Genomic DNA, 11,885 nt, shown 5'->3' with positions numbered 1-11,885 from the left:
CCCTCATTTTAAGGGAAAATTCCCTCATTTTGAGGGGAAACGTCTTCATTTGGAGGGAAACCCCAGCAGAATTCCTCAGGGGGGAGGGGAGAGGTGAGGGAAGCGCTGCCGGAGCCCCGGGATCCGGGATAAAGGCCCAAACCCAGGGGGATCGCTCTTTTCTAGTCGCTTTTTTACAAAAAAACCACACAAAACCAACAAAAAAAAGAGCCGGGAGTTGAATGTTGAGGTTTGGTTTTTTTTTTTCCTTTGCTGATACCCCTGGGTTTTTTTTTTCCCCCCACCACCCTCTCCCCAATTTTTGGGAATTCCCCATTCCCGCTTTACCCAACGTTCCCGGCCGTTCTCCACAGGCCACGGTGCTTCCTCGTCGAGATCCGAGTTTTCCACCCCAAAAAATCCAACAAAAACCGACTCCACGCGTGCAAATGTTACCAAAGTCAATAAAAAGAGAATAAACAATGACGATATTGGATTTTATTCCGGGCTTGGTTTTTTCCTGGTCTTTCTCTGGTCTGTGCTTCTTCTCCGATTTGGGATTGGTGGGTGAATCCAGGCAGCTTTGGTGTTGGAAATGGGATTTTTTTGAGGGGAAAATGTTCGTTTTTGAGGGGAAAAACGGGGGTTTGAAGGGAAAAATGAATGGTTTTGAGGGGAAAACCCTGATTTGGAAGGGAAAACCCTTCATTTTAGGGAAAACATGCCTCATTTTAATGGAAAAAAAACCCCTTCATTTTGAGGGGAAACACCCTCATTTTGAGAGGAAAAGCCTCGCTCTGAGGGGAAAAAAGTAATTTGAGGGGGAAAAGTAATTTTGATGGAAAAAGCTCATTTTGAAGGGAAAATTCCCTGATTTTGGGGGGAAAAGTCTTCATTTTGAGGGGAAACACCCTCTCATTTTGAGAGGAAAACTCCCTCACTTGGAGGGGAAAACTCCCTCACTTTGAGGGGAAAAAAGTAATTTTGAGGGGAAAAAGTAATTTTGATGGAAAAAGCTCATGTTGAAGGGAAAATTCCCTCATTTTGAGGGGAAAAATGTGTAATTTGAGGGGGAAACATCCCTCATTTTGAGAGGAAAAGCCTCACTTTGAGGGGAAAAAGTAATTTTGATGGAAAAAGCTCATTTTGAAGGGAAAATTCCCTTATTTTGAGGGGAAAAGTCTTCATTTTCAGGGGAAACACCCTCATTTTGAGAGGAAAAGCCTCACTTGGAGGGGAAAAAGTAATTTTGATGGAAAAAGCTCATTTTGAAGGGAAAATTCCCTGATTTTGGGGGGGAAAGTCTTCATTTTGAGGGGAAACACCCTCTCATTTTGAGAGGAAAAGCCTCACTTGGAGGGGAAAACTCCCTCACTTTGAGGGGAAAGAAGTAATTTTGAGGGGGAAAAGTAATTTTGATGGAAAAAGCTCATTTTGAAGGGAAAATTCCCTCATTTTGAGGGGAAAAATGTGTAATTTGAGGGGGAAACATGCCTCATTTTGAGAGGAAAAGCCTCACTTTGAGGGGGAAAAAAGTAATTTTGAGGGGAAAAAGTAATTTTGATGGAAAATGCTCATTTTGAAGGGAAAATTCCCTTATTTTGAGGGGAAAAGTCTTCATTTTGAGGGGAAACACCCTCTCATTTTGAGAGGAAAAGCCTCACTTGGAGGGGAAAACTCCCTCACTTTGAGGGGAAAAAAGTAATTTTGAGGGGGAAAAGTAATTTTGATGGAAAAAGCTCATGTTGAAGGGAAAATTCCCTCATTTTGAGGGGAAAAATGTGTAATTTGAGGGGGAAACATGCCTCATTTTGAGGGGAAAAGCCTCACTTTGAGGGGGAAAAAAGTAATTTTGATGGAAAAAGCTCATTTTGAAGGGAAAATTCCCTTATTTTGAGGGGAAAAGTCTTCATTTTGAGGGGAAACACCCTCATTTTGAGAGGAAAAGCCTCACTTGGAGGGGAAAACTCCCTCACTTGGAGGGGAAAACTCCCTCACTTTGAGGGGAAAAAAGTAATTTTGAGGGGAAAAAGTAATTTTGAAGGGAAAAGCTCATTTTGAAGGGAAAATTCCCTTATTTGAAGGGAAAGATCTTCATTTTGAGGGGGAAACACCCCTCATTTTAAGGGAAAATTCCCTCATTTTGAGGGGAAACGTCTTCATTTGGAGGGAAACCCCAGCAGAATTCCTCAGGGGGGAGGGGAGAGGTGAGGGAAGCGCTGCCGGAGCCCCGGGATCCGGGATAAAGGCCCAAACCCAGGGGGATCGCTCTTTTCTAGTCGCTTTTTTACAAAAAAACCACACAAAACCAACAAAAAAAAGAGCCGGGAGTTGAATGTTGAGGTTTGGTTTTTTTTTCCTTTGCTGATACCCCTGGGTTTTTTTTTTCCCCCCACCACCCTCTCCCCAATTTTTGGGAATTCCCCATTCCCGCCTTACCCAACGTTCCCGGCCGTTCTCCGCAGGCCACGGTGCTTCCTCGTCGAGATCCGAGTTTTCCACCCCAAAAAATCCAACAAAAACCGACTCCACGCGTGCAAATGTTACCAAAGTCAATAAAAAGAGAATAAACAATGACGATATTGGATTTTATTCCGGGCTTGGTTTTTTCCTGGTCTTTCTCTGGTCTCTGCTTCTTCTCCGATTTGGGATTGGTGGGTGAATCCGGGCAGCTTTGGTGTTGGAAATGGGATGTTTTTGAGGGGAAAATGTTCGTTTTTGAGGGGAAAAACGGGGGTTTGAAGGGAAAAATAAATGGTTTTGAGGGGAAAACCCTGATTTGGAAGGGAAAACCCTTCATTTTAGGGAAAACCCCTCGTTTTAATGGAAAAAAAACCCCTTCATTTTGAGGGGAAACACCCTCATTTTGAGAGGAGAAGCCTCGCTCTGAGGGGGAAAAAGTAATTTGAGGGGAAAAAGTAATTTTGATGGAAAAAGCTCATTTTGAAGGGAAAATTCCCTCATTTTGAGGGGAAAAATGTGTAATTTGAGGGGGAAACATCCCTCATTTTGAGAGGAAAAGCCTCACTTTGAGGGGAAAACAGTAATTTTGATGGGAAAAGCTCATTTTGAAGGGAAAATTCCCTTATTTTGGGGGGAAAAGTCTTCATTTTGAGGGGAAAAACCCTCTCATTTTGAGAGGAAAAGCCTCACTTGGAGGGGAAAACTCCCTCACTTTGAGGGGAAAAAAGTAATTTGAGGGGGAAAAGTAATTTTGATGGAAAAAGCTCATTTTGAAGGGAAAATTCCCTCATTTTGAGGGGAAAAATGTGTAATTTGAGGGGGAAACAGGCCTCATTTTGAGGGGAAAAGCCTCACTTTGAGGGGGAAAAAGTAATTTTGAGGGGAAAAAGTAATTTTGATGGAAAAAGCTCATTTTGAAGGGAAAATTCCCTTATTTTGAGGGGAAAAGTCTTCATTTTGAGGGGAAACACCCTCATTTTGAGAGGAAAAGCCTCACTTGGAGGGGAAAACTCCCTCACTTTGAGGGGAAAACTCCCTCACTTTGAGGGGAAAAAAGTAATTTTGATGGAAAAAGTAATTTTGATGGAAAAAGCTCATGTTGAAGGGAAAATTCCCTGATTTTGGGGGGAAAAGTCTTCATTTTGAGGGGAAACACCCTCATTTTGAGAGGAAAAGCCTCACTTGGAGGGGAAAACTCCCTCACTTGGAGGGGAAAACTCCCTCACTTTGAGGGGAAAAAAGTAATTTTGAGGGGAAAAAGTAATTTTGAAGGGAAAAGCTCATTTTGAAGGGAAAATTCCCTTATTTGAAGGGAAAGATCTTCATTTTGAGGGGGAAACACCCCTCATTTTAAGGGAAAATTCCCTCATTTTGAGGGGAAACGTCTTCATTTGGAGGGAAACCCCAGCAGAATTCCTCAGGGGGGAGGGGAGAGGTGAGGGAAGCGCTGCCGGAGCCCCGGGATCCGGGATAAAGGCCCAAACCCAGGGGGATCGCTCTTTTCTAGTCGCTTTTTTACAAAAAAACCACACAAAACCAACAAAAAAAAGAGCCGGGAGTTGAATGTTGAGGTTTGGGTTTTTTTTTTCCTTTGCTGATACCCCTGGGGTTTTTTTCCCCCCACCACCCTCTCCCCAATTTTTGGGAATTCCCCATTCCCGCCTTACCCAACGTTCCCGGCCGTTCTCCACAGGCCACGGTGCTTCCTCGTCGAGATCCGAGTTTTCCACCCCAAAAAATCCAACAAAAACCGACTCCACGCGTGCAAATGTTACCAAAGTCAATAAAAAGAGAATAAACAATGACGATATTGGATTTTATTCCGGGCTTGGTTTTTTCCTGGTCTTTCTCTGGTCTGTGCTTCTTCTCCGATTTGGGATTGGTGGGTGAATCCAGGCAGCTTTGGTGTTGGAAATGGGATTTTTTTGAGGGGAAAATGTTCGTTTTTGAGGGGAAAAACGGGGGTTTGAAGGGAAAAATGAATGGTTTTGAGGGGAAAACCCTGATTTGGAAGGGAAAACCCCTCATTTTAGGGAAACCCCCTCGTTTTAATGGAAAAAAACCCCTTCATTTTGAGGGTAAACACCCTCATTTTGAGGGGAAAAGCCTCACTTTGAGGGGGAAAAAAGTAATTTTGAGGGGAAAAAGTAATTTTGATGGCAAAAGCTCATGTTGAAGGGAAAATTCCCTCATTTTGAGGGGAAAAATGTGTAATTTGAGGGGGAAACATGCCTCATTTTGAGAGGAAAAGCCTCACTTTGAGGGGAAAAAGTAATTTTGATGGAAAAAGCTCATTTTGAAGGGAAAATTCCCTTATTTTGAGGGGAAAAGTCTTCATTTTGAGGGGAAACACCCTCATTTTGAGAGGAAAAGCCTCACTTGGAGGGGAAAAAGTAATTTTGATGGAAAAAGCTCATTTTGAAGGGAAAATTCCCTGATTTTGGGGGGAAAAGTCTTCATTTTGAGGGGAAACACCCTCTCATTTTGAGAGGAAAAGCCTCACTTGGAGGGGAAAACTCCCTCACTTTGAGGGGAAAAAAGTAATTTTGAGGGGAAAAAGTAATTTTGATGGAAAAAGCTCATTTTGAAGGGAAAATTCCCTTATTTTGAGGAGAAAAATCTGTGTTTTGAGGGGGAAACATCCCTCATTTTGAGAGGAAAAGCCTCACTTTGAGGGGGAAAAAAGTAATTTTGATGGAAAAAGCTCATTTTGAAGGGAAAATTCCCTTATTTTGAGGGGGAAAGTCTTCATTTTGAGGGGAAAACCCCTCATTTTGAGAGGAAAAGCCTCACTTGGAGGGGAAAACTCCCTCACTTGGAGGGGAAAACTCCCTCACTTTGAGGGGAAAAAAGTAATTTTGAGGGGAAAAAGTAATTTTGAAGGGAAAAGCTCATTTTGAAGGGAAAATTCCCTTATTTGAAGGGAAAGATCTTCATTTTGAGGGGGAAACACCCCTCATTTTAAGGGAAAATTCCCTCATTTTGAGGGGAAACGTCTTCATGTGGAGGGAAACCCCAGCAGAATTCCTCAGGGGGGAGGGGAGAGGTGAGGGAAGCGCTGCCGGAGCCCCGGGATCCGGGATAAAGGCCCAAACCCAGGGGGATCGCTCTTTTCTAGTCGCTTTTTTACAAAAAAACCACACAAAACCAACAAAAAAAAGAGCCGGGAGTTGAATGTTGTGGTTTGGTTTTTTACTTTCCTTTGCTGATACCCCTGGGGTTTTTTTTCCCCCCACCACCCTCTCCCCAATTTTTGGGAATTCCCCATTCCCGCCTTACCCAACGTTCCCGGCCGTTCTCCGCAGGCCACGGTGCTTCCTCGTCGAGATCCGAGTTTTCCACCCCAAAAAATCCAACAAAAACCGACTCCACGCGTGCAAATGTTACCAAAGTCAATAAAAAGAGAATAAACAATGACGATATTGGATTTTATTCCGGGCTTGGTTTTTTCCTGGTCTTTCTCTGGTCTCTGCTTCTTCTCCGATTTGGGATTGGTGGGTGAATCCGGGCAGCTTTGGTGTTGGAAATGGGATTTTTTTGAGGGGAAAATGTTCGTTTTTGAGGGGAAAAACGGGGGTTTGAAGGGAAAAATAAATGGTTTTGAGGGGAAAACCCTGATTTGGAAGGGAAAACCCTTCATTTTAGGGAAAACCCCTCGTTTTAATGGAAAAAAACCCCCTCATTTTGAGGGGAAACACCCTCATTTTGAGAGGAAAAGCCTCGCTCTGAGGGGGAAAAAGTAATTTGAGGGGGAAAAGTCATTTTGATGGCAAAAGCTCATGTTGAAGGGAAAATTCCCTCATTTTGAGGGGAAAAATGTGTAATTTGAGGGGGAAACATCCCTCATTTTGAGGGGAAAAGCCTCATTTTGAGGGGAAAAAAGTAATTTTGATGGAAAAAGCTCATTTTGAAGGGAAAATTCCCTTATTTTGAGGGGAAAAGTCTTCATTTTGAGGGGAAAAGTCTTCATTTTGAGGGGAAACACCCTCTCATTTTGAGAGAAAAAGCCTCACTTGGAGGGGAAAACTCCCTCACTTGGAGGGGAAAACTCCCTCACTTTGAGGGGAAAAAAGTAATTTTGAGGGGAAAAAGTAATTTTGATGGAAAAAGCTCATGTTGAAAGGAAAATTCCCTTATTTTGAGGGGAAAAATCTGTGTTTTGAGGGGGAAACATCCCTCATTTTGAGAGGAAAAGCCTCACTTTGAGGGGGAAAAAAGTAATTTTGAGGGGAAAAAGTAATTTTGATGGAAAAAGCTCATGTGGAAGGGAAAATTCCCTTATTTTGAGGGGAAAAGTCTTCATTTTGAGGGGAAACACCCTCTCATTTTGAGAGGAAAAGCCTCACTTTGAGGGGAAAACTCCCTCACTTTGAGGGGAAAAAAGTAATTTTGAGGGGGGAAAGTAATTTTGATGGAAAAAGCTCATTTTGAAGGGAAAATTCCCTCATTTTGAGGGGAAAAATGTGTAATTTGAGGGGGAAACATGCCTCATTTTGAGAGGAAAAGCCTCACTTGGAGGGGAAAAAAGTAATTTTGATGGAAAAAGCTCATTTTGAAGGGAAAATTCCCTTATTTTGAGGGGAAAAGTCTTCATTTTGAGGGGAAACACCCTCATTTTGAGAGGAAAAGCCTCACTTGGAGGGGAAAACTCCATCACTTGGAGGGGAAAACTCCCTCACTTTGAGGGGAAAAAAGTAATTTTGAGGGGAAAAAGTAATTTTGATGGAAAAAGCTCATTTTGAAGGGAAAATTCCCTCATTTTGAGGGGAAAAATGTGTAATTTGAGGGGGAAACATGCCTCATTTTGAGAGGAAAAGCCTCACTTTGAGGGGAAAAAGTAATTTTGATGGAAAAAGCTCATTTTGAAGGGAAAGTTACCTTATTTTGAGGGGAAAAGTCTTCATTTTGAGGGGAAACACCCTCATTTTGAGAGGAAAAGCCTCACTTGGAGGGGAAAACTCCCTCACTTTGAGGGGAAAGAAGTAATTTTGAGGGGAAAAAGTAATTTTGAAGGGAAAAGCTCATTTTGAAGGGAAAATTCCCTTATTTTGAGGGGAAAAATCTGTGTTTTGAGGGGGAAACACCCCTCATTTTGAGAGGAAAAGCCTCACTTTGAGGGGGAAAAAAGTAATTTTGATGGGAAAAGCTCATTTTGAAGGGAAAATTCCCTTATTTTGAGGGGAAAAGTCTTCATTTTGAGGGGAAACACCCTCATTTTGAGAGGAAAAGGCTCACTTGGAGGGGAAAACTCCCTCACTTGGAGGGGAAAACTCCCTCACTTTGAGGGGAAAGAAGTAATTTTGAGGGGAAAAAGTAATTTTGATGGAAAAAGCTCATTTTGAAGGGAAAATTCCCTCATTTTGAGGGGAAAAATGTGTAATTTGAGGGGGAAACATCCCTCATTTTAAGAGGAAAAGCCTCGCTCTGAGGGGGAAAAAAGTAAGTTTGATGGAAAAAGCTCATTTTGAAGGGAAAATTGCCTTATTTTGAGGGGAAAAATCTGTGTTTTGAGGGGGAAACATCCCTCATTTTGAGAGGAAAAGCCTCACTTTGAGGGGGAAAAAAGTAATTTTGATGGAAAAAGCTCATTTTGAAGGGAAAATTGCCTTATTTTGAGGGGAAAAATCTGTGTTTTGAGGGGGAAACATCCCTCATTTTGAGAGGAAAAGCCTCACTTTGAGGGGGAAAAAAGTAATTTTGTTGGAAAAAGCTCATTTTGAAGGGAAAATTCCCTTATTTGAAGGGAAAGATCTTCATTTTGAGGGGGAAACACCCCTCATTTTAAGGGAAAATTCCCTCATTTTGAGGGGAAACGTCTTCATTTGGAGGGAAACCCCAGCAGAATTCCTCAGGGGGGAGGGGAGAGGTGAGGGAAGCGCTGCCGGAGCCCCGGGATCCGGGATAAAGGCCCAAACCCAGGGGGATCGCTCTTTTCTAGTCGCTTTTTTACAAAAAAAACCACACAAAACCAACAAAAAAAAGAGCCGGGAGTTGAATGTTGAGGTTTGGGTTTTTTTTTTCCTTTGCTGATACCCCTGGGGTTTTTTTTTCCCCCCACCACCCTCTCCCCAAGTTTTGGGAATTCCCCATTCCCGCCTTACCCAACGTTCCCGGCCGTTCTCCGCAGGCCACGGTGCTTCCTCGTCGAGATCCGAGTTTTCCACCCCAAAAAATCCAACAAAAACCGACTCCACGCGTGCAAATGTTACCAAAGTCAATAAAAAGAGAATAAACAATGACGATATTGGATTTTATTCCGGGCTTGGTTTTTTCCTGGTCTTTCTCTGGTCTCTGCTTCTTCTCCGATTTGGGATTGGTGGGTGAATCCGGGCAGCTTTGGTGTTGGAAATGGGATTTTTTTGAGGGGAAAATGTTCGTTTTTGAGGGGAAAAACGGGGGTTTGAAGGGAAAAATAAATGGTTTTGAGGGGAAAACCCTGATTTGGAAGGGAAAACCCCTCATTTTAGGGAAAACCCCTTGTTTTAATGGAAAAAAACCCCTCATTTTGAGGGGAAACACCCTCATTTTGAGAGGAAAAGCCTCGCTCTGAGGGGGAAAAAGTAATTTGAGGGGGAAAAGTAATTTTGATGGAAAAAGCTCATGTTGAAGGGAAAATTCCCTCATTTTGAGGGGAAAAATGTGTAATTTGAGGGGGAAACATCCCTCATTTTGAGGGGAAAAGCCTCACTTTGAGGGGAAAAAAGTAATTTTGATGGAAAAAGCTCATTTTGAAGGGAAAATTCCCTCATTTTGAGGGGAAAAATGTGTAATTTGAGGGGGAAACATGCCTCATTTTGAGAGGAAAAGCCTCACTTTGAGGGGAAAAAGTAATTTTGATGGAAAAAGCTCATTTTGAAGGGAAAATTCCCTTATTTTGAGGGGAAAAGTCTTCATTTTGAGGGGAAACACCCTCATTTTGAGAGGAAAAGCCTCACTTGGAGGGGAAAAAAGTAATTTGAGGGGAAAAGTAATTTTGATGGAAAAAGCTCATTTTGAAGGGAAAATTCCCTGATTTTGGGGGGAAAAGTCTTCATTTTGAGGGGAAACACCCTCATTTTGAGAGGAAAAGCCTCACTTGGAGGGGAAAACTCCCTCACTTGGAGGGGAAAACTCCCTCACTTTGAGGGGAAAAAAGTAATTTTGAGGGGGAAAAGTAATTTTGATGGAAAAAGCTCATGTTGAAGGGAAAATTCCCTCATTTTGAGGGGAAAAATGTGTAATTTGAGGGGGAAACATGCCTCATTTTGAGAGGAAAAGCCTCACTTTGAGGGGGAAAAAGTAATTTTGAGGGGAAAAAGTAATTTTGATGGAAAAAGCTCATTTTGAAGGGAAAATTCCCTTATTTTGAGGGGAAATGTCTTCATTTTGAGGGGAAACACCCTCTCATTTTGAGAGGAAAAGCCTCACTTTGAGGGGAAAAAGTAATTTTGATGGGAAAAGCTCATGTGGAAGGGAAAATTCCCTTATTTTGAGGGGAAAAGTCTTCATTTTGAGGGGAAACACCCTCATTTTGAGAGGAAAAGCCTCACTTGGAGGGGAAAACTCCCTCACTTGGAGGGGAAAACTCCCTCACTTTGAGGGGGAAACTCCCTCACTTTGAGGGGAAAAAAGTAATTTTGAGGGGAAAAAGTAATTTTGAAGGGAAAAGCTCATTTTGAAGGGAAAATTCCCTTATTTTGAGGGGAAAAATCTTCATTTTGAGGGGGAAACACCCCTCATTTTAAGGGAAAATTCCCTCATTTTGAGGGGAAACGTCTTCATGTGGAGGGAAACCCCAGCAGAATTCCTCAGGGGGGAGGGGAGAGGTGAGGGAAGCGCTGCCGGAGCCCCGGGATCCGGGATAAAGGCCCAAACCCAGGGGGATCGCTCTTTTCTAGTCGCTTTTTTACAAAAAAAACCACACAAAACCAACAAAAAAAAAGCCGGGAGTTGAATGTTGAGGTTTGGGGTTTTTTTTCCTTTGCTGATACCCCTGGGGTTTTTTTTTCCCCCCACCACCCTCTCCCCAAGTTTTGGGAATTCCCCATTCCCGCCTTACCCAACATTCCCGGCCGTTCTCCGCAGGCCACGGTGCTTCCTCGTCGAGATCCGAGTTTTCCACCCCAAAAAATCCAACAAAAACCGACTCCACGCGTGCAAATGTTACCAAAGTCAATAAAAAGAGAATAAACAATGACGATATTGGATTTTATTCCGGGCTTGGTTTTTTCCTGGTCTTTCTCTGGTCTCTGCTTCTTCTCCGATTTGGGATTGGTGGGTGGATCCGGGCAGCTTTGGTGTTGGAAATGGGATTTTTTTGAGGGGAAAATGTTCGTTTTTGAGGGGAAAAACGGTGGTTTGAAGGGAAAAATAAATGGTTTTGAGGGGAAAACCCTGATTTGGAAGGGAAAACCCCTCATTTTAGGGAAACCCCCTCGTTTTAATGGAAAAAAACCCCTTCATTTTGAGGGGAAACACCCTCATTTTGAGAGGAAAAGCCTCGCTCTGAGGGGGAAAAAGTAATTTGAGGGGGAAAAGTAATTTTGATGGCAAAAGCTCATGTTGAAGGGAAAATTCCCTCATTTTGAGGGGAAAAATGTGTAATTTGAGGGGGAAACATGCCTCATTTTGAGAGGAAAAGCCTCGCTCTGAGGGGGAAAAAAGTAATTTTGATGGAAAAAGCTCATTTTGAAGGGAAAATTCCCTTATTTTGAGGGGAAAAATCTGTGTTTTGAGGGGAAACACCCTCATTTTGAGAGGAAAAGCCTCGGTCTGAGGGGGAAAAAGTAATTTGAGGGGAAAACAGTAATTTTGATGGAAAAAGCTCATTTTGAAGGGAAAATTCCCTGATTTTGGGGGGAAAAGTCTTCATTTTGAGGGGAAACACCCTCTCATTTTGAGAGGAAAAGCCTCACTTGGAGGGGAAAACTCCCTCACTTTGAGGGGAAAAAAGTAATTTTGAGGGGGAAAAGTAATTTTGATGGAAAAAGCTCATTTTGAAGGGAAAATTCCCTCATTTTGAGGGGAAAAATGTGCAATTTGAGGGGGAAACATGCCTCATTTTGAGGGGAAAAGCCTCACTTTAAGGGGGAAAAAAGTAATTTTGAGGGGAAGAAGAAATTTTGATGGAAAAAGCTCATGTGGAAGGGAAAATTCCCTTATTTTGAGGGGAAATGTCTTCATTTTGAGGGGAAACACCCTCTCAATTTGAGAGGAAAAGCCTCACTTGGAGGGGAAAAAGTAATTTTGATGGAAAAAGCTCATTTTGAAGGGAAAATTCCCTTATTTTGAGGGGGAAAGTCTTCATTTTGAGGGGAAACACCCTCATTTTGAGAGGAAAAGCCTCACTTGGAGGGGAAAACTCCCTCACTTGGAGGGGAAAACTCCCTCACTTGGAGGGGAAAACTCCCTCACTTGGAGGGGAAAAAAGTAATTTTGAGGGGAAAAAGTAATTTTGAAGGGAA

Source organism: Coloeus monedula (assembly GCF_965178545.1).
Source record: "Coloeus monedula genome assembly, chromosome: 30".
Taxonomy (NCBI): domain Eukaryota; kingdom Metazoa; phylum Chordata; class Aves; order Passeriformes; family Corvidae; genus Coloeus; species Coloeus monedula.
This window is presented reverse-complemented; position numbering follows the sequence as displayed.